General features: G+C 39.4%; 1 non-coding gene and 1 pseudogene across 1 annotated transcript; one reads left to right on the top strand and one right to left on the bottom strand.

The window, feature by feature from the left end:
- Positions 1–491: 491 nt before the first annotated feature.
- LOC127095986 (protein unc-13 homolog) lies at positions 492–21823 on the bottom strand (annotated as a pseudogene).
- LOC127099807 (small nucleolar RNA R71) lies at positions 14282–14388 on the top strand. The gene has a single exon (XR_007794275.1). It is a non-coding gene; the product is annotated as a small nucleolar RNA R71 (small nucleolar RNA).
- Positions 21824–22407: the final 584 nt, after the last annotated feature.

Genomic DNA, 22407 nt, shown 5'->3' with positions numbered 1-22407 from the left:
TCTCTTCGTGTTCAGTGGTGGCAGCTGGAAATCAGTAGGGTTTCGATTAGAATTCGTTTAGGGTTTTTTCTTCTCTTGCCGTTGAATTCAATTCCTAGCGTTTTGGCTGATGCTCTTTGTTCTCCTTTTGCAGTCGTCCAGATTGTGAGAGGCCTCCAAAAATCCTCTTTGTGGTCCCTCTCTTCTGTCCTTTTCAACGTTGGTAGTGGTCGAAAGTTTAGGCAACTGTCCTCGTGGTGGAGCGCGAGTACTCTGACATTGTTCACCCAAACTTGGTGGTTCCTCTCCAATCCTTGTCCTAACCTATTACTGTTGGTAACAGGTGAATTACTGCGGTGCGTTTTGCTTCATCCAAAGAAATTCTGCAGCAGTGAAATTTGGTAAATGTTTCAATTAAAACATCAATTATTACAAAGCCTGTTTGGTCATGATTTGGTTGGTATGTTGATGTTGCTGTGATTTTGTTATGGATTTGTTGCAGGGTTCTTGTATCAACTGAAAGCTCCAAAAGAAAGAGCACGAGCAAATTCACCATTTGTTGCAACCTGAGAGTTTCTCTTCTGAGGATTTGGAGATTTCTCTTTTTTCTTCCCAAAGCCTTGAAATTTTGAGCCAATAGTGCATCTCGTCAGTGACGACATTGTTAGAATAAATGTATTTTGTGATCCACAGCCAGATTTTGACTTAGCAACATAATATTGAAGGCATCTATCAAGGCCATGCATCACATCAGGAAGCAATGCATGATGCATTGGTATTGGAAGCTGAAAGAATGCATCCAGAGTCTCATTTATGATTCGTAGAACTTCAACAGAAGACGGGGCGTATCCTTCCTGATTTGCTTGTGGACTCCAAAGCTCTTGTTGAAGATTTCTATCAACCCAGTCTTTTAGTCTGTCTATTCTAGTCTTTATCCATATTTTTACAAGATTGGAAATTGCACCTTCAGCCTCGTAAGGAGGCATCTCATGAATTACTACTTTGCCACCATCATCACTGTCTACTGAATCCTCAACAGCTATCTGCACAAGGTCTTTCTCCAACTGGTCTGCTGCTCTTAACACTTGAACAACATCTGGGGTTAATCCTGTGATACCTGCAATGAATTGCTTCATTTCATTTCCGTAGCATGCATGAAGGGTAGCCACAGTAAGACCTGTTGCCAAAGGATGCCATCTCTTGAGTATCGGGCTAAACACTAGCTTTTCATTCATTGTCTGGCTGCCTACATCCTTTGCAAGAATGGCAAGGAGAGGGAGGGCATTTGGCTGGTTTCTTGATGCCCTCCTACTTGAGTCTGCTTTCTCCATTATCTGGGAAAAGGCAGTACGGAGAGATGACCTTATTTAAGTTTCAATTCTTTCCCGGGCCACGTTGACTTCAGTTTTTCTCCTCCTGCGATACTCATTAAATATGTCTTCAAGCAATATCTTAGTTGTTGCTACCCCTAAAGAGACTATGCCCTCCATAGTTTCAACATTACCACTATCAAAAGTTTCATGGTATGCAAGAAGCCTTTTCTCTGCCCATCCCAATATTGAAGTCAACGTCGAACTCAAAATTTTGGAATACTCGGAATCTTTTGTTGTCTTTGCATATTTTGCAACTTCAGCTAGATGGCCATTAACATCAGACAAAAGCTCCAAATCCACCTGGCCAGTAGCAACGAATCGATGAAATAAAACCCAAGTAAAACAAAGACTATGCTACGTCTGGTTTAATCTAAGTATTGCCCAGGTCTTCTTAATTTGTTCCATTAGCTCATCAAAATCATCAATAATTGATGATTCATCATTAACATCAAAGAAGGACTATAGAAGCATTTCATAAAGCCTGAGATTCAATGGAATCCCATCTGCCCAGTGGCATGAATCAGTGAGAGATCCATCATAAGATCTATTTGCAAGAGTCATAACAGCACTACAAAGAACCTGCATGGGCTCATTGTTCTTCCCAGTTTCAATGGGCCTATCCAAAGCACCATGAATAATCTGTCGTAACCTCTGCCATAGCCTCTGCCCAGCAGAGTTGGATTTATCCAAAGGTATATAAGGATGCAAAATTAAACCAGCCTCCAGAACCTTGAGAGTCCTCTTCTGCCATTCATCATACTGATGCGTGCTTTTCGCAAGTATACGAACGCGTCAGAGTAATATAAAAGATTGTCGAATCCACAGAGACCAAGTGTCAATCTATCGTTATCTATTGTTATGGTGTTTATCAAAGGCAATCAAAATAGGGGTTTTTAGAGTGTGCAATGAAAAGTAAAGTATTAAATAAAGTTCAATTTATAAAGACAGGTTCAAATGTAATTCACATAATCAATTAATAATCCAAGTACTTGCTAATAGAACTACTTATGGGCAATGTTTCCTACTTTGAAAAGAACTAATTTAATAGGAACTGTCTCTTTCGCGTATTCAGAACCGAGTTGTACTCCCTAATCAAACCCTTATTGTCACTTATAAAAAGGCGCGCATTGCGTTAGAGTAGTAAACCTATTTTTAAGAAATATAGTATCTTGACTAAGTTGAAAAGTATTTTAACCTGGATTTCTTAACCAAAAGAGGTTCTCACGAACCAGACTCTAAACTTATAAACGCGTCCAAAAATAGTTTTAAAATATATTTTCTTCTTAAGTTAAAAACTCCTATTGAACTAAACAAAGCGCTTTCGCTATTTTTGAAATATTTAAAAACAATTAAGTTTAAAAGGACGTTGAACGACTTTTGATCTTACCCAACGGAAATTAAGTGCGGGAGAACTTAAGTTGAAAGTTAAAATAGCCCTTAAGTGTTTCTACGAACAATTGTACGGATTATCGGTTCAATTACGATCCTTACATGCTAATCTTATAGATTTAGTTAAACATGGTAAAGTAAAGGTGAATTTAATTTAAATAAAAATAGTGCGAGTGCGGAAAGTAAATAAAAGTAGTGCGAGTGCGGAAAGTAAATAAAAGTACTGCGAGTGCGGAAAGTAAATAAAAGTAGTGCGAGTGCGAGAAAATAAATAAATTAAAGCGAGTGCGAGAAATAAATAAAGTAAAGCGAGTGCGAGTGCGAGAAAATAAATAAAGTAAAGCAAGTGCGGGAAATAAATAAAGTAAAGCGAGTGCGAGAAATAAATAAAGTAAAGCGAGTGCGAGAAATAAATAAAGTAAAGACAGTGCGAGAAATAAATAAAATAGATAAAGGCAAAGTAATAAAAACCTGCTCCAATCGGAGGGTTGAATAAAATGTGAAGTGGAAATGAAAATGGCGGCAGAATTAACTTCCTTCCAAAGTGCTCCAAACTCGATTACAGACTCGATCACAAAACTCGATTACACAATTGTGGTAAAACCCCAATGCAAAGCGATTACCACTTTAAAATACTGAATATATGCCTAAGTGAAACTAATTTTGCTCTGGATCTTCCTCTGCTCTAAGTTTGGGTGATTAAACAAATGAATTCGAGTCTCTATTTATAGGCAAGCAAAATGATGGAAATGACAAGGACGCCCTTCAGTTTGAATTTGGGAGGGAAAACTTTTCCTCTTATGGCGCCCGCCACAAGGACATGGCGCCCGCCACAAGGCAAATCTGTGGCGCCTTAGTGGAAGTAGTGGGGAACGTGGCAATTGAGGGAAGTTGAGCTAGGACACGTCATGGCAGGGTCCATGGCGCCAGCCACAGTGGGAGCCACAAGTACAAAATGTTGAATTTTAGGGTTTTTAGCTCTTTTTCACTCCTTTTCTCGATCGGGGCTCCGATTAAAGTAAAAACCTGAAAACAAAGAGAAACATAGTAATAACACAACAAAATAAAAATAAAACTACTAAAATGCATGCGAAATTGGAGTCGAAAATACGGTGAATTTCAGTGTCATCAAACTCTCCCACACTTAAACCTTTGCTTGTCCTCAAGAAAAACATTAAAAAGCTCATAGAAGAAAAACTAGTGTAAGCGACTGCTTCGGGTTAAAAAGGTTCTAAGTTCAAGTTGGGATGCAGTGATAGGTACTAACTGAGTGAACTAAGAGTATCATGATGACACTAATCCGCAAATACATGGACATAAACTCCATTCCTATATTAACCAACCCATATTATCCCATAATTCCTAGGTCTGCCTCTTCATCTCTTTTTGTGTCCTTTTCATTCATGCGCAATCACATTAAGCCCGTTATCCGTACATGCTTCATAGCAGAGTGACCTGTTAGTGATTATGATCCAAACATGGGGTTCCTGGCACATAAATATGTGTAAACCCTTTTATTTGACCCAACTGCAGTTGTGGGGGATCGGATCGTAATCCTCCCTACCGAGTTCAGTGCCAGATACCTCTGAACCAACCAACAGCGGGTAAGTTTTTCTTTTTCTTTTTCTTTTTCTTTTTCTTTTTCTTTTTCTTTTTCTTTTTCTTTATCTTTTTCTTTTTGTAGCAAATTTTTACAATTCTTTGGTTTAAATGACTTTGTGAGGGTCACCTATACCGGATTTGCCTTTTTTGCTTTCTTTTATTTATTTATTTCACTGGATCATTCACTTATGTTCATTGGTCCCCTACGTAGAGGATGCGTAGGTTGGAGCTGACTGTTGAGATAAACTACTGAGGACTTATACTGAAATGATGATTAAGGCCATGGTATATGGGATTTCGGGAATGATTCCTATATTTACGAAGTTTATGGTGCTAAAACAATACTGATGTTTCGCAAAGTTCTCCTAAGTCACCGCATCCTTACTTAAACCCGTCTTAAAAACCCAAAAACTTTCAGAATAACACTGTTTTCTTTTGCAAAATTTTTTTGGTAGGGCTAAAGGTATGGGGAGATTAGACTGTACTAAAGATACACTATATTTGATGACTCGTCAGACTCATGCATTATCTAAGACACTTAAACTAAAAGAAGAATAACAACTTAAAGGCAATAAAAATAAACAAATTATCTAAAAACAGCAAAGAAAAGCGATAAAGTCTCCTCCCACACTTAAATCAAACATTGTCCCCAATGTTTCGAAATAAGATAAGGGAAGAGTTACCTGACAACCTACTGCTGACCACTGGTGCCTTCGCCATCCTGAGGTGGGGGACGGGATCGGGTACGACGACGGTCTCTCTGATCCATCCTGGCCCGTAAGGCATCCTGAGCAGTCCTCACTTCTTGAAGGTTACCCATAATGGAAGCTTGAGTGGCTTCGATGAGTGCAGTACGTTGACGGTGGTATTGTTGCTGACGGGCTTGCGTGTTTGTGATCGTTTGCAGGTACTATAAAACAGTGTCATAGGATCTATCCGTCCTCCGCTGCGATTCTTGCATGAAGCTCATGTTATCCGCCAGTTGTTGTTGGATGGTAGAGAGTAGGTCGTCACGCCTTTGCTCTCTAGCCATGTGGTCACGCCACATCTCTTCTGTAATATAGAAGCCAGGAGCAGTACCTGCAAAAGAAGAAGATGGTGCAGTGTGTGGTGGTGAAGGATGGTGGAGGGACATATCAGGTACGGGAGATCTCTCTGTCCGATCATATTCTTCATCAGTGTCGTGTCCCTCCTCATCAGGAACATTAGGAGGAAGAGGACCCAAAACAGGTGGAGCATCTAGTGCATGGTAAAACAACAGATGGGATAGCTACACCATGAACCATAAGAACATAGCCTCCTTCTCTCCTCAATCGGCACAATTTCATGTCTCTCAGAAATTTTAGGTTAATTGTGCGAGGAGGTAAGGGGTTTAGGGTATCTATCTCATTGTTCAGGTTAAGCGCCCGAGCAATAGACATAATCAATCCTCCGAAAATAATCGGTCCCGCTTTATTTAAAGTTAAAGCCATATGCGCGAGCATGAACGGGACCGAATTAATTATTCTATTTGTGAGGCTTCCTTGCAAAAATAGAAGCTCTCTAGCATTTACCTTATTTGGATTCTCCCGGCCAAAAATAGTACATGCCAACAGATATCTGAAAACTCTGATGGCCGGGTTATGGATAGTCGAGGCAAGAATTCCTTCAAAGGAATTTATGGAAGTGTTTGACAATCTCTGCCAGAAGGAAAACACCTCGACTGACCAATCTGAATCCAAAGGGGCCTCACAAATAACACCATCCCCATGAGGGATTCCTAACAAGCCTGCTAGTTCGTCGGTATTGAATTCATATTCAACAGCAAACATTTTAAATCGGACAGTACCAACTATGCTAGCAGTGTTAGGATTGACAATATAGATTAAAGAACTTAAAAATTCGATTGCCAATCGCTCATAGGTAGGTTCTTTGTTTGAAAAGATACTATGCAAACCTAAATTATCTAATAAATAAAATATGATATGATAGATACCCAAAGTGTAGAGACAATTTTCATCAACATACCTTGTCGGGAGGATCTCCCGATTTTGCAACTGTTCGATACTCTTCCTTTTCCTATCTCCCGGTTTCCCTCCTCGAAGAATAAATCCATTAAACTACATTGTGTAGCTCTTGTAATGTGACGAAGAAGATGAAGTGGGCTTGTAAAAAGGTTGGATTTTTAAGAAATTTGACGGATGAAAATGAAAATGGAAATCGGGAAAATGATTTGTATGGTGTGAGGATGAGAAAGGTGGGAGCTTTTGTGGGGTTCCAGGACGTTTTTGCTAGGTGAAAAAATGGGTTTGAAGGTTTGAAGGTGTAAAAATGGTGAAGAAAAGGAGTCTGCCCCGAGCTTATACAGACGCTGTGGCGGGCGCCACAGGGTTTATGGCGGACGCCACAAGGCAAAATTCGGCTGGGCCGGATTTTGGTCCTTTAGCTTGGGCTTCTCGTTGTCTTTTTGGCTTGGGGGGTCCGTATAACGTTTGTCTTGTAATTTCCTAGTAACATGAGGCTTGCATAATTTTTATAAAAAATAAAATTTAAAACATTAGAATAAAAAAATTAAATAAACAATTATAATAAAAAAATAAAAAAAAAACAAACATAAATAAATATATATATATATATATAATATATTATATATATATATATAATATATATATATATATATATATAATATAATATATATATATATGTAGAAATATCAATGTGCTGACATAGTTAATAAAATATCCCAAATGCAATGATATAAAATAAGTTATGTAAATGCGAGAAATATAAGCATAAAAAGAGATAAAATGAAATGAAATGGTAAGATCATATAGTAGGGGGTTCGTCTTCCTGAGTAGATCCACGGAGCATGGCTACCTCCTGCCTGAGCTCTGCGATCTCCTGGTATAAACAATCGGCCTCGGTAGCGTGAGTGAGATCAAATACTCCCATCTGTAAGGTGAGGTCAACCACGTCCTGTCTAAGCTCTACGATCTCTCTACGAAATTCTGCAATCTGGGTGCGGATGTCCGGGGTCTGCAATGATAGATTGTTAGAGAATACAGTGATCCTGGGAGAAGGTGGTGTAGGTGTATATTCAGCAATAGGTGGTGATCTCGGCTCCTCGATAGTCTCCCCCTGGCCCTCTAGAGCATAACTCCACTTTGCTAGATCATGCACACTAGTCATCATAGGATTAGGTAGTGTAAAATAATGAATCGCCTCGCTGTCGACCAGCAATCTAAACTGACATGGGTGGAAAGAGGATCTCCTCATCAACCCTCTGGTCAAACAGAAGTCGATATCCATGGTAGTGTATCCACAATAGGTCCGGAGATGTAACAGCTCGCGAGATAGACCTAAAGTGATAGCAATCTGTGTAATGATCCCTCCAGCATGGATGACTCCTTTGGTCGATCTGGAAGCACCGCTGAGGCCAGATAACAGAAAGTTCTCACATGCTACTGGCGAGATTGGGATGCACAAAATAGTAGGAAGATCTCCTCTTCACTCAGTAATGTCTCAGCTAGGGGTGTTCGCGGTGCGGTTTGGGCGGTTTTTGCGATAAAAATCACCCGAACCGCAAGAGAAAAAAGCATGCGGTTCGGTTTGGTTCGGTTGACTTATAGAAATAAAACCAAACCAAACCAAACCAAATCAATGCGGTTTGGGTTGGTTCGGTTGGTTCGGTTTTTTATAATATTTATATTGAGTCATTTTTATAATATTTTTTATAACGACATAACTTTGTATTTAGTCATTCATATATTACTAAATAACATCAAAATTCATCATATTTAGACAAAAGTGTTTCATTTAATATACAAAAAACCAGATTAGACAAAAGTGGAATAAAAGACAAATATAAATAGTAGCATAAAATAATATCAAAGACATTATAATAAAACATAAAAAAACATATGAGATGAGAGATTAGAGAATATGAAAAAAAGAACATAAGAGATGCGAGATTGAGAAGAAAAGTGCAATAAAAACATAATTGGAAGAGAAAATAGTAACATAAAAGATAAAAAAGAAAGAACATAATAGAGAACTTATTATAGTAGAATAGGCGAGACCTACATGGAAAAGAAGATGAGAAGAATGTGTGATACTACTATGAGAGATTTAATAAGCTTGAAATTGAAACCCTAAGTGTGATTAAGAGAAAATCGTTTGTAATTGTAAGGTTAAGGCATACTAGGTTTGAGGTTTGGGTTGGATGTGGGATAAGTGAACTTTGGGTTGTAACATAATGCGGTTTGGTTTGGTTTAGTTCGGTTTGCAAAATACAAACCGCAAACCAAACCAAACCGTGCCGTTTTATTAAAAATGACCCAAACGAATCCGAATCAAATGCGGTTTTTTGCGGTTTCAGTTTGGTTTGGTATGCTTTGCGGTTTTCTATTGGGTTGGTTTGGTTTTGAACACCCCTAGTCTCAGCATCCGGTTTTTCTAGGAAGGAATATGCCAATATCATTTGGAAGTATCTAAAAGCAGGGTTATGTATAGCCTGGGACAGTTGTGTAGATGGATCCTGGCTCCCTCCACCTGATATATCACTCCAGAACTTTTCCACCTCCTTACCCAGAAAGTATCCCATAGGTGTCTCGGGGATAGCGTCAGGAGTGGTCTGGAAACCCAATAGGTCGCCGAACTCTTTCTGGCTGAAAGAGTACTCAACTCCAAAAAGCCTGAAAGTAGCATACCCATCCGGTCCAGAGTACGGGTCATAATCAAATGAACTGAGGAACTCCAATGTCAAGTTCCTGTAGATGTTACTCAGGTCGTCAGCGAACTCGTCCCAATGAAGCTGGTGGCTCAGAAATCGAATACTAGGCTCAATACCCAGTGCCTCCATACAGTGCTGATCTGGATAACGTGTGGGCGCCATAGGGCGCTGATACAGAGCGATGTAGCGCTCTCTCTGAGCATGATCTCTATAGGCTACGTGCATATCGTCGAAATCCTGCATCCTATAAAAGTTAGGAAAGGGGTCCTGAAAATACAAACCATTCAAATGTTTAGTCTTGGTGAAAATAAAAATAAAATTAAATTAAATTAAATAAATGCGAAAAAGTAAAATGAAAAACCATGGGTTGCCTCCCACGCAGCGCTTGTTTAACGTCATTAGCTTGACGATCAGAATTTATACACCTGTAGTAGTAGGAATCGGTGGATCAATCAGAGTGTGGCTTGAGTAGTATGCTGGAATGTCTCCTCCTTCGTAGAGCTTCAGTCTTTGTCCATTTATAATGAATGGACTACAGGTTTCGTTCTTGATTTCTACGGCTCCGGATCTCAGAATCTTGGATACTTCGAAAGGGCCAGTCCATCTTGAGCGTAGCTTCCCAGGGAAGAGTCGTAACCTAGAGTTAAAAAGGAGAATAGTGTCACCTATATTGAAGTTTTTCTTTACTATTCTTTTGTCGTGCCAGGCTTTTGTTCTCTCTTTGAATATTTTTGCATTCTCGTTGGCAGATTGCCTAAGTTCTTCTAGTTTATGAATGTCAAGGATACACTTTTCTCCAGCGGTTAGGTAGTCTAAATTCAAAGTTTTAATGGCCCAATAGGCCTTATGCTCTAATTCGAAAGGTAAGTGACAGGATTTTCCATAGACTAGTTGGTAGGGAGTTGTTCCTATAGGGGTTTTAAAAGCAGTTCTATAGGCCCATAATGCTTCTTGAAGCTTCTGAGACCAGTCTCTCCTAGATATTGAAACAGTTTTTTCTAGGATTTGTTTTATCTCCCTATTGGATACTTCTACTTGGCCACTAGTCTGTGGGTGGTATGGTGTTGCTACTCTATGCCTAACTCCATATTTTCTTAAAAGTTTATCAAATATTCTCGATATGAAGTGTGATCCTCCATCGCTTATGACTAAACGTGGTGTTCCAAATCTAGGGAATATATAGTTTTTAAATAGTTTAATCACCACCCTAGTGTCGTTTGTGGGTGCAGCTATGGCTTCAATCCACTTAGACATGTAGTCTACAGCTACTAAGATATACCTGTTTCCTAAGGATGGTGGGAAAGGTCCCATGAAATCTATACCCCATACGTCGAAGAGTTCTACTTCCTGAATGTTTCTTAGAGGCATTTCGTCACGCCTTGAAATGTTTCGTATGCGTTGGCATCTATCACATTTGACAATGCAAGCATAGACATCACGCCACATGGTAGGCCAGAATAGGCCAGCTTGAAGAATCTTGGCGTATGTCTTAGAGGTGCTCGCATGTCCACCATAGGGTGTAGAATGACAATGCTCTATTATACTATTTACCTCCTCTTCTGGAACGCAATGGCGAAAAATGCCATATTTTCCCCTTTTGAAAAGGAGTGGTTCGTCCCAATAAAGTGTTCTCACATCGTGGAAGAATTTCTTCTTGCGGTGGTAGTCAAGATCAGGGAGTACGATATCAGCAACTAGGTAATTAACAAAGTCTGCGTACCATGGTACGTTACTTACTGCTAAGGAATTTTGGAAGTGCTCATGAATGCTTAGGTTATCATCTTCAATGGTTTCTAGTCTAGCTATCAGTCTATCATAGGCGAAATCATCATTTATGGGTACTAGTTCTGGTTTTAGATGTTCTAGCCTAGAGAGGTGATCGACTACTACATTTTCAGTGTCTTTTTTATCTCTTATATCTAAATCAAACTCTTGTAGTAATAGAATCCATCGGAGTAACCTGGGCTTGGAATCTTTTTTACTTAATAGGTAACGAATGGCAGCATGATCAGTGTAAACTATAATTTTTGCTCCTACTAGATAAGATCTAAATTTGTCTATAGCAAAGACTACAGCGAGTAATTCCTTTTCAATTGTTGCGTAGTTAAGTTGGGCAGCGTCTACGGTTCTACTGGCATAATAAATGGCATGTAATTTTTTATCTTTCCTTTGTCCTAGAACGGCCCCAACCGCATAATCACTAGCAACGCATATTATCTCAAAAGGTTCTGACCAATCAGGTGGTTTCATAATGGGTGAAGATACTAATGCTTGCTTCAAAAGGTTAAATGTGTCATTACATTTTTCATCGAAAATGAATTCAGCATCTTTCATTAAAAGTCCAGTTAAAGGTTTAGTTATCTTGGAGAAATCCTTAATAAAACGCCGGTAGAATCCAGCGTGTCCAAGAAAGCTTCGGACTTCTCTGATAGTTTTGGGTGGTTTTAGGTTTTCTATAACTTCTATCTTAGCTCTATCTACCTCTATACCTTTTTCGGAAACTATATGTCCTAAAACAATTCCTTCGGTCACCATGAAATGACACTTTTCCCAATTTATCACAAGGTTCACCTCCACGCATCTCTCCAGGATTTTCTCAAGGTTAGCAAGACAATTGTGGAAATCAAATCCGCAAACCGAGAAATCATCCATAAACACTTCCATGATACCATCTAGGTAATCTGCAAAGATTGACATCATGCAGCGTTGGAAAGTAGCTGGGGCATTACAGAGGCCGAATGGCATTTGTCTGTAGGCAAAAGTTCCATAAGGGCATGTAAAGGTAGTTTTTTCTTGATCTTCGGGGTGGATAGGTATTTGGAAGAATCCCGAGTATCCATCTAGATAGTAGAAGTAAGAGTGTCTGGCTAGACGCTCCAACATCTGGTCTATAAATGGTAAAGGGAAGTGATCATTCCTGGTTGCTTTATTTAATTTTCTATAATCTATACACATCCGCCATCCTCCTTCTAATCGTTTTGCTACATGTTCGCCTTTATCGTTCTGCACGACTGTGATGCCTCCCATTTTAGGTACTACATGCACAGGGCTCACCCACTTACTATCCGAGATCTGATAGATTATACCTGCCTCAAGTAACTTAAGAACTTCCTTTTTAACAACATCACTCATTATAGGGTTTATTCTTCTCTGATTTTCTCTGGAGGGTTTTGAGTCTTCTTCGAGCGAAATCTGATGCATGCATACGGATGGGCTTATACCTTTCAGGTCAGAGATATTATATCCTAAGGCTGAGGGATATCTTCGTAAAATGTCTAAAAGTTGGTTCGTTTCCTCTTGGCTCAAGGTAGCACTGACTATAACTGGACGGTTCATCTCTTCATCGAGGAACTCATATCTCAGATTCTTAGGCAGTTCCTTAAGTTCTAAGGTTGGTTTCTTAGGGCATGGCATAGGATCTGGGGTAAGGGATAAACATTCGTAAAGGTTATCATCGATGTAGGGTTTCTTAAAGTCATCATCTTCCATTATGAGAGTTGATGGTAACTTAATTGTTTTTATAATTTCTTCTTGTTCTAATTCCCTAACACATACATCAATGATATCTAAGGCATAACATGCGTCTCCCATCACAGGTGCCATAAGAAATTTCGAAAGTATAAATTCAATTTTCTCGTCACCTACCTCAAAGGTCAACTTTCCTCTCTTGACATCTATTATGGCTCCTGCAGTCGATAAGAATGGTCTACCTAGAAGGATTGGTATATCACTGTCCTCTTTGATGTCCATGACAATGAAATCAGTAGGGATAAATAACTTACCTATCCTAACAGGGACATCTTCTAAAATGCCTATCAGATATTTAACAGATCTATCGGCTAACTGAAGTGACATCTTAGTGGGCTGTAATTCTCCTAAGTTTAACCTCTCACAAACTGCTAAAGGCATTAAGCTCACACTAGCTCCTAAGTCTAGAAAATCTTTTTCGATGACATGACTACCCAAAAGACAAGGAATTGAGAAATTTCCAGGATCTTTATCTTTTTTGGCTAACTTATTCTCGGAAATGGCATTGCATTCCAAAGGCTTCGGATCGTCTAGTCTACGTTTATTGGTAAGGATGTCTTTGAGAAACTTTGCATAAGAAGGTATTTGGGTAATGGCTTCTGTAAAAGGGATTTCTACGTGAAGTTTTTCTATAACTTTAATAAATTTTTGGTATTGGTTATTGATCTGGGTTTGTTTGAGTCTTTGCGGATATGGTATAGGTGGTTTATATGGCGGGGGTGGTATGTAAGTTTTATCTTTAGGTTTTTCTCCTTTTTCTTGACCTTCCTGTTTTTCAGATTCCTCTAGTTCCTTTACATTGTCCGTGGGTTCGGTATATTCCTTAGAAGTTTCGGGTTCGCTCAATCTTGGGTTTGGTGGCTCATCATAAGCGTTCCCACTTTGTAGGGTAATGGCATTGGCTTGCCCTCTCGGATTTTGTTGAGGTTGTCCAGGGAACTGTCCTCCAGGTGTAGTCTGAGGGGATTGGTTTAAAGCTACCTGAGAGATTTGGGTTTCAAGCATCTTGGTATGAGTAACTATTTGGTCAACCTTGGTCCCTAACTGAGTAATCAATTCGTTAACATGAATGTTTTGGTTCATGAACTCCTTGTTTTGTTGGGTTTGAGCAGTGATAAAATTTTCCATAATTTTCTCAAGGCTCGGCTTTGGCGGTACAAATTGCATAGGTTGATTTGATCTTGGGGCTTGGTAACCTGTTTGTCTCGGAGGCACATTATTTTGGATAGGGTTATTGTTTTTATAGGAGAAGTTTGGGTGATTCCTCCATCCAGGGTTATAGGTATTCGAATATGGGTTCCCTTGGGTGTAGTTCACTTGCTCAGAGTGGGTTTCGTTTAATAGACTGCATTCTGCAGATTGGTGTCCTTTGGTTCCACATATCTCACAATCCGACGAAACTGCGGCTGCAGTATTCGGGTTTATGCACATATGCTCGACCTTAAGGGCTAATGCATCCATTTTAGCTTGCATCATGTCTATAGAGCTTAGTTCATGCACTCCTCCTTGGGCTTCCTTCTTCTCAACTGTCGCTCGTTCGACTCCCCATGATTGATGGTTTTGAGCCATATCTTCGATGAGGGCACTAGCTTCAGGATAAGGTTTGTTCATCAGTGCACCGCCTGCGGCAGCGTCGATGGTTATCTTAGTGTTATAGTGAAGTCCATTATAGAAGGTTTGAATGATTAACCAATTTTCTAAACCATGATATGGGCATTCTCTTAACAACTCTTTATATCTCTCTCAAGCTTCGAACAACGATTCTCCTTGGTTTTGGGTAAATCTAGTTATATGATTTCGAAGAACGGAGGTCTTACTCGGGGGAAAGTATCTAGTAAGGAAAAATCTTCTAAGGTTATCCCAAGTCGTAATGGAATTGGGTGGAAGGAAATCTAACCATGATAGGGCTTTATCTCTAAGGGAAAAAGGGAATAATCTTAAACGGATTGCCTCAGGAGAAGCTCCATTGGTTTTAAAAGTGTTTGCTAATTGAAGAAAGATTTTTAAATGTTGGTTTGGGTTCTCAGTAGCGAGACCTGCGAATTATCTCTGTTGCACTAGTTGCAACATTGAGGGTTTAAGCTCGAAATTATTAGCTGGGATGGTTGGGTTTACTATACTAAAACTAGGTTATTCGTTGGATGGTTGGTCGAAGTCCTTAAGAGGTCTTTGGTTTTGATCTTCGGCCATAGCTCTCCTAATTCTATGAAAGAATAAACGTGCGTGAGCGTAACGTTCAGGTTTCGCTAGAGGGTATACTAAGCTTCCGGTGCTGCGAGCTTTTCGCATTGACCGGTGGGAAATAGCCTAAGTCTAAACGATATAACAACAGGGTAATGAAATTTTACGAAATTGGTCCCCGGCAACGGCGCCAAAAACTTGATGCGTGCTTTTCGCAAGTATACGAACGCATCAGAGTAATATAAAAGATTGTCGAATCCACGGAGACCAAGTGTCAATCTATCGTTATCTATTGTTATGGTGTTTATCAAAGGCAATCAAAATAGGGGTTTTTAGAGTGTGCAATGAAAAGTAAAGTATTAAATAAAGTTCAATTTATAAAGACAGGTTCGAATGTAATTCACATAATCAATTAATAATCCAAGTACTTGCTAATAGAACTACTTATGGACAATGTTTTCTACTTTGAAAAGAACTAATTTAAAAGTAATTGTCGCTTTCGCGTATTCAGAACCGAGTTGTACTCCATAATCAAACCCTCTTATTGTCACTTATAAAAAGGCGCGCATTGCATTAGAGTAGTAAACCTATTTTTAAGAAATATAGTATCTTGACTAAGTTGAAAAGTATTTTAACCTGGATTTCTTAACCAAAAGAGGTTCTCACGAACCAGACTCTAAACTTATAAACGCGTCCGAAAATAGTTTTAAAGTCTCTTTTCTTCTTAAGTTAAAAACTCCTAATGAACTAAACAAATCGCTTTCGCTATTTTTGAAATAGTTAAAAACAATTAATTTTAAAAGGACGTTGAACGACTTTTGATCTTACCCAACGAAAATTAAGTGCGGGAAAACTTAAGTTGAAAGTTAAAATAGCCCTTAAGTGTTTCTACGAACAATTGTACGGATTATCGGTTCAATTACGATCCTTACATTCTAACCTTATAGATTTAGTTAGACATGGTAAAGTAAAGGTGAATTTAATTTAAATAAAAGTAGTGTGAGTGCAAAAAGTAAATAAAAGTAGTGCGAGTGCGGAAAGTAAATAAAAGTAGTGCGAGTGCGAGAAAATAAATAAAGTAAAGCGAGTGCGAGAAATAAATAAAGTAAAGCGAGTGCGAGAAAATAAATAAAGTAAAGCGAGTGCGGGAAATAAATAAAGTAAAGCGAATGCGAGAAATAAATGAAGTAAAGTGAGTGCGAGAAATAAATAAAGTAAAGACAGTGCGAGAAATAAATAAAATAGATAAAGGCAAAGTAATAAAAACCTGCTCCAATCGGAGGGTTGAATAAAATGCGAAGCGGAAATGAAAATGGCGGAAGGATTAACTTCCTTCCAAAGTGCTCCAAACTCGATTACAGACTCGATCATAAAACTCGATTACACAATTGTGGTAACACCCCAATGCGAAGCGATTACCACTTTAAAATACTGAATATATGCCTAAGTGAAACTAATTTTGCTCTGGATCTTCCTCTGCTCTAAGTTTGGGTGATTAAACAAATGAATTCGAGTCTCTATTTATAGACAAGCAAAATGATGGAAATGACAAGGACGTCTTACAGTTTGAATTTGGGAGGGAAAACTTTTCCTCTTGTGGCGCCCGCGACAAGGCCATGGCGCCCGCCACAAGGCAAATCTGTGGCGCCTTAGTGGAAGTAGTGGGGAACGTGGCAGTTGAGCTAGGACACGTCATGACAGGGTCCATGGCGCCAGCCACAGTGGGAGCCACAAGTACAAAATGCTGAATTTTAGGGGTTTTAGCTCTTTTTCACTCCTTTTCTCGATCGGGGCTCCGATTAAAGTAAAAACCTGAAAACAAAGAGAAACATAGTAATAACACAACAAAATAACAATAAAACTACAAAAATGCATGCGAAATTGGAGTCGAAAATACGATGAATTTCAGTGTCATCACATACTCCTGTTGATCCGTAAAGTCCGAAGCCTTGAGTTGCTGCATTAGCTCAAATGGAACCACCACACACTCAATCCTTCTTACAACCTGTCCAACAGAAATCCTGAGTAACGCACGTTTGACACGCGAATCCATAACTTCCAAAACCCTCATCTGATTCCTCTTTGGAGACTCTGCTTGAACTCCACATTGCTAATCTACCCTCAAATATGATTATGATTATCAGCTTTTAAAGTTTAGATTTTTGAAATTATAAACTTTCCATTTCAACTACTTTATCAAGTGTAACACAGATGTTAAGCCCTGTACGGCACTCTGACTTCCATATGTTGAGTTCAACAGACTAGAATCTTTCATTATTATGAGTTTTTCCACCAAATCCAAAGGTAACCAGAGCATGAGTAGGACGCCCAAAAGATGATCTTCCAACATTACGGGCATAAGAATGTTGTTGTCCACCATGTAATGATTGATTGCAGTAACCAATGGACTGTTGACTTTCAGCAGCATAATTGTTTAAGAAAACCTTTTTTGTTCATCAAACTGTGTATTTGAACAAATAAAATGTTGACCAAAGTTCCCACTAGGGGCAAAGCATTATGGTTCAACAGTTCCATTTAGCTAAACCGTGATCATGGTTAAATTTATTATTCAATGAAACTGATCCAAGTGATGGTTAAATTTATTATTCAATGAAACTGATCCAAGTGAGCTAGACGCATTTCGTAGATCTTTGCTGCCAGAAATAATAGAACCAAATGAACGATCATGCTTCCAGAAATAATAGAAACAAATAAATGATCATGCTGCTGGAAATAATAGAAACAAATAAATGATCATGCTGCTGGCCTCCAACGTAAGTTGCACCATTCCCACTCTAGAAGGCTAGCCAGCCAGTAGTCTCCTCTATCAATTGCAGACGGAAATATATACTTAGTAATTAGGTGATGCTTTAATGGTCCACTATGGCCCTCAACAAAGTGACTAATAACTAGTGCAAGTTGTTCGTCCCCAAGGGTCTTAGCACAAACATTTACAGTAGAAAAAGTGATTGATTGGGACAGTTTTTTTTTCATGACCAAAATCAGGGTATGACACCAACATATCAATGTGTGGCAGAGGGAAATCATCTTTCGGACTGGATTTATTCAAATATATATAATCAACACACATACGGACTTTTCCATCTTTCTTCGGAGCATGCACAATAATGGCTACCCACTGCGGATACTCAACAGTAACAAGGAAAGCAACATCAATCTTCTTCTGCACTTCTTCTTTAATCTTCATTGTCATATCAGGATGGGTTCTTCTCAACTTCTGCTTGATCGGAGGGCATTCTGGCTTCAACAGCAATCTATGCTCTACAATCTTAGAATCCAAACTAGGCATGTCTTGATAGGACCAAGCAAACACATCCGAATATTCTCGAAGAAGATCAATCAACCCCTTCTTAACATCTTGACACAGTCGAGACCTAATCTTGACTTCCTTCACATCATCCTTGAAACCCAAGTTGACTAGCTCAATCTGCTCTTCGAATGGTTGAATGACTTTTCCTTCATGCTCAAGAAGACGAGACAATTCATCACTCACTTCTTCATCACTTTCCTCTTCAGCCTCAAACACAGGGAATTAAAAATTTGGAGAAGGAGAAGGATCATTGTATTCAATGGGGTTAGAAACCAACCTGCATAATGATTTGATATTTTGATTTTAGAGAATTGATTTGACCAAATACTATGCAGATGGACAAGTTTATTTATTTATTTATGTTTTTTGTGATTACCATTTTCAGAATAAAGCGAAAAGTAAAAAACAAAAACATCATAGATGTGGATGAATAGAATTATATTTTATTGATGATCAAATTTGAAAATGCCTAACAATGTTCACTTCTCCCTTAGGCATAGGAGAAGGATTTTCAAAAACAGATAAAAGCAATTACTTAGATCGATGCATAATAACAGGAATATCAACAGCAATCCAATTATTGCAAGCCTTTCCATGCATCACAAAATTGGTGCAGTCATCCTCTAGCACGACAACTAAGTGTTGTTCATTGCCATGAATGAACCCTCTACGGAAGCTAAGTTGAATATCCTCTGATCTAGCAGCTGACGAACCTTGCTGAAAACCTAGACCGGTTCTATTCTTGTTATCGGAGACCTCTACCATTCGCCCCCACTGGTCGACATTTCATTCTTCAACAGTCTTCTTTGCATCTTTCAATGAGGAAATAGGTGCCCCAACTCTCTCTTTCAACATCAATAGATAAGGCTTGGAATGGAGTTCCAACCTCATCCTCAGCTTCAACATAAGAGAAAGATGATAGGTGGCTAACCAACAACGCCTTCTCCCCGCCAACAATGACTAATTTCCCGTTCTTAACAAATTTGAGCTTCTGATGCAATATGGAGGAAACAGCTCCCTCCTCGTGGATCCATGACCTTCCCAACAGACAACTGTAGGCCGGGTGGATATCCATTACTTGAAAAGTAATCTGGAAGTCACTCGGGCCTACCTTTACTGGAAGGTCCACTTCACATATCACTGTTTTGTGTGAACCGTCAAAAGCTTTGACGATTACGCCATTATACCTCATAGGCGTTCCTTGATATGACATCTTTGATAACTTTGACTTTGGTAGCATATTCAACAAAGATCTGGTGTCAACAAGAACATTGGACAAAGCGTCATCTTTGCAATTCATGGAGATATGCAAAGCCAAGTTATGATTCCTACCTTCCTCAGGGAGTTCTTCATTACAGAAACTGAGAATATTACGGGAAGTGATGTTAGCCACAATATGATCAAACTGATCCACCATAACATCATGTTCCATGTACGCTTGCTCAAGAACTTTTTGCAGTACTTCTCTGTGTGCTTCTGAATTCACAAGCAGAGACAGTACTGAAATTTTCGAGGGGGTTTGGAGCAGTTGCTTCACCATATTGAACTCACTTTTCTTTATTAACCGAAGTACCTCATCATGTTAGTCTTCAGATTGCTGGATTCACCAAACTAACGCTTTGAAGCACTAATTGGATCTACTGCAGGCACTTCCACCTTCTTACTGATTATTGAATCTTCCACATCTTTTGGGAACACCGGCCCAAACACTCGACCACTGCGGGTCACCTTTGTAACATCAACAATGCTCACGACAGAATTGGTTGTAGGTAATGGAACCTCTTGGCCATCCTTCACCATAGTTGCATTATACTGATAAGGAACAATCTTATCGGATGAGTACGCGACTGGGCCCGCCAACCGTATTACCAACGGTGCTATCGATCTTTGGTTGATACTGTTACCGTTGCTACTATCATACTAAATCACCACTCTCTCAGGATTCTTAAACACAGGAACAATCACATTCACATTGTCACCTAAGTGACGAGATTGAACAATCTGAATCATACCCTCATCCATCAACCGCTAGATGTCCCTTTTCACAATTTCACAACCTCTTGAATTAACACTGCAGATAGCACAACCAACATGGTCATGCTCACAATCGCTCACCAAGCAAATGTCCTTATGCATCGTCACCAAAGACCTTCAAATAAAATGGACATCAAACACTTTGAACTCCCCAGGGCAGTCATCTACCATGTTAACAAATGAATTTCCATGAGCGGGTAGTGGGTTAGCTTTCACGTTGGGTGCACAGTCCTCAAAGGACACCATTCCATTTTTCACTAGCTTTTGAACTTCATATTTGAGTGGATAGTAATTCTCAATGTCATGTCCGGGTGCTCCTTGATGAAAAGCACATCGGAGTTCTGGTTTGTACCACCGGGGAAGTGGTTCAGGTACTTGCGGAGGGTTTCTTGGTTGTAGCAAGTTCTTGAGAACCAACGATGGGTAAAGCTTTGCATATGTCATAGGAATCGGGTCGAAAGAGACCTTCTTCCTCTCAAAATTCTGTTGTTGATGATTGTTGGTATTGTTGTTGTTGTAGGTGTTTGTTCGTTGTTGTGGTTGTTGTTGTTGACGCTGTTGTTGTTGAACTGGTGCTGATTGAATAGCTGAAAATACAGGGATAACCGAAGATACTTGATGATGATGTTGACGGGGTGGTGGACTTCTTCTAATCTGAGGCCTCCTCTTCCTCCCACTAGTAATTGCATTGGTTTCATTATCCTTCTTCTTACCAAAACTGCTGCCATATCTCTTGCTGGACACTACTTCCTCCTTAGACAACCGTCCTTCTCGGACACCTTCTTCTAGCCTCATCCCCATATTTACCATTTCGGTAAAATCACTGGGGGCACTAGCGATCATCCTCTCATGATAAAATGAGCTAAGGGTATTCAAAAAAATCTTGGCCATCTCCTTTTCCTCTAAAGGAGGGTTGATCTGAGCAGCGAGCTCTCTCCACCTCTAAGCATACTCTTTGAATGTTTCCTTGTCCTTCTGAGATAGTGATCTCAACTGATCTCGGTCGGGAGCCATATCAACGTTGTACTTGTACTTCTTTACAAATGCTTCTCCCAAATCGTTGAAAGTGTGGATACTTACACTATCCAACCCCGTATATTATCTTAGCGCGACACCGGTCAGATTGTCTTAGAAGTAGTGGATCAACAGTTGATTGTTGTCTATTTGGGTAGACATATTGCGAGCATACATCACTAAATGACTGAGCGGACAAGTGTTTCCTTTGTATTTTTCAAAGTCAGGCACTTTGAACTTCACTGGAATATTCACATTCGGAACCAGACATAATTCACCAGCACTCTTCCTAAATAGATCTTTTCCTCTCAAAGTTTTCAACTCCTTGCGCAGCTCAAGAAATTGATCTTTCATCTCATCCATTTTTTCATATACATCCGGGCCCTCAGATGGCTCGGAATGATAAATGGTGTCTTCCACACAAGGTAAGGGATGCACGACAAGCGGTGGCACAGACATGATCGGGCTAGATGCCTGCATGGAAGCAAATATGGGCGCAAAGCCCTCAGGCACGAAGTTTGGCGGCATTCCCCACGGGAATCCGGCAGGCATGGCAGGCGCGAAATGAGCGGCGGTTGCGGGAACAATAGAGGTAGCCACCTCTGAAATGACAGTCCTCTGAGGAGGAGGAGTTATAGGTGTTAGAGAAGACTGGCTCTGTGCGGCTAGAACTGACTCCATCATGGCAGTCAGGCGGGTGATCTCCTCTTTCAAATCTCTATTCTCTTGCTCAAGATGTTCCATAATTCTGGAGTGATTGGCCGAGTATTATACCGATGAGTCAGCTTGGCTGAAGCGTAGAAGAAACACCAATGAGACATCTGGCAAAAGAGGAACCTGCTTATGCAAATGATGCATTAAATGCAATGTTTGATTGTTTTTATTTTCAAGGAACTTACTACTTTATTTGCAAATTATATATATATATATATAATATATATTATATATATATATATATATATATATATAATATAATATATATATATATATATATATATATATAACAACAATTGCAACAATTTGATATGACCATAAAAAATCTCTTTTATTTATATAATTGGAAGGATTACACTGAGTATAATTTCAGAAACCAAATGAAAAGTACAAGAGAAAAGGAGACTAGTTATCCTAAGGATCCCTAACAACAACATCAGAAGGTCTAGCTGTAGGCGCGTACTTCCTGCGAATAACTAGTGCAAGTTGTTCATCCCCAAGGGTCTTAGCATAAACATTTACAGTAGAAGAAGTGATTGATTGGGACAATT

This window comes from Lathyrus oleraceus, chromosome 6 (genome assembly GCF_024323335.1).
Source record: "Lathyrus oleraceus cultivar Zhongwan6 chromosome 6, CAAS_Psat_ZW6_1.0, whole genome shotgun sequence".
Taxonomy (NCBI): Eukaryota; Viridiplantae; Streptophyta; class Magnoliopsida; order Fabales; family Fabaceae; genus Lathyrus; species Lathyrus oleraceus.
This window is presented reverse-complemented; position numbering and strand designations above follow the sequence as displayed.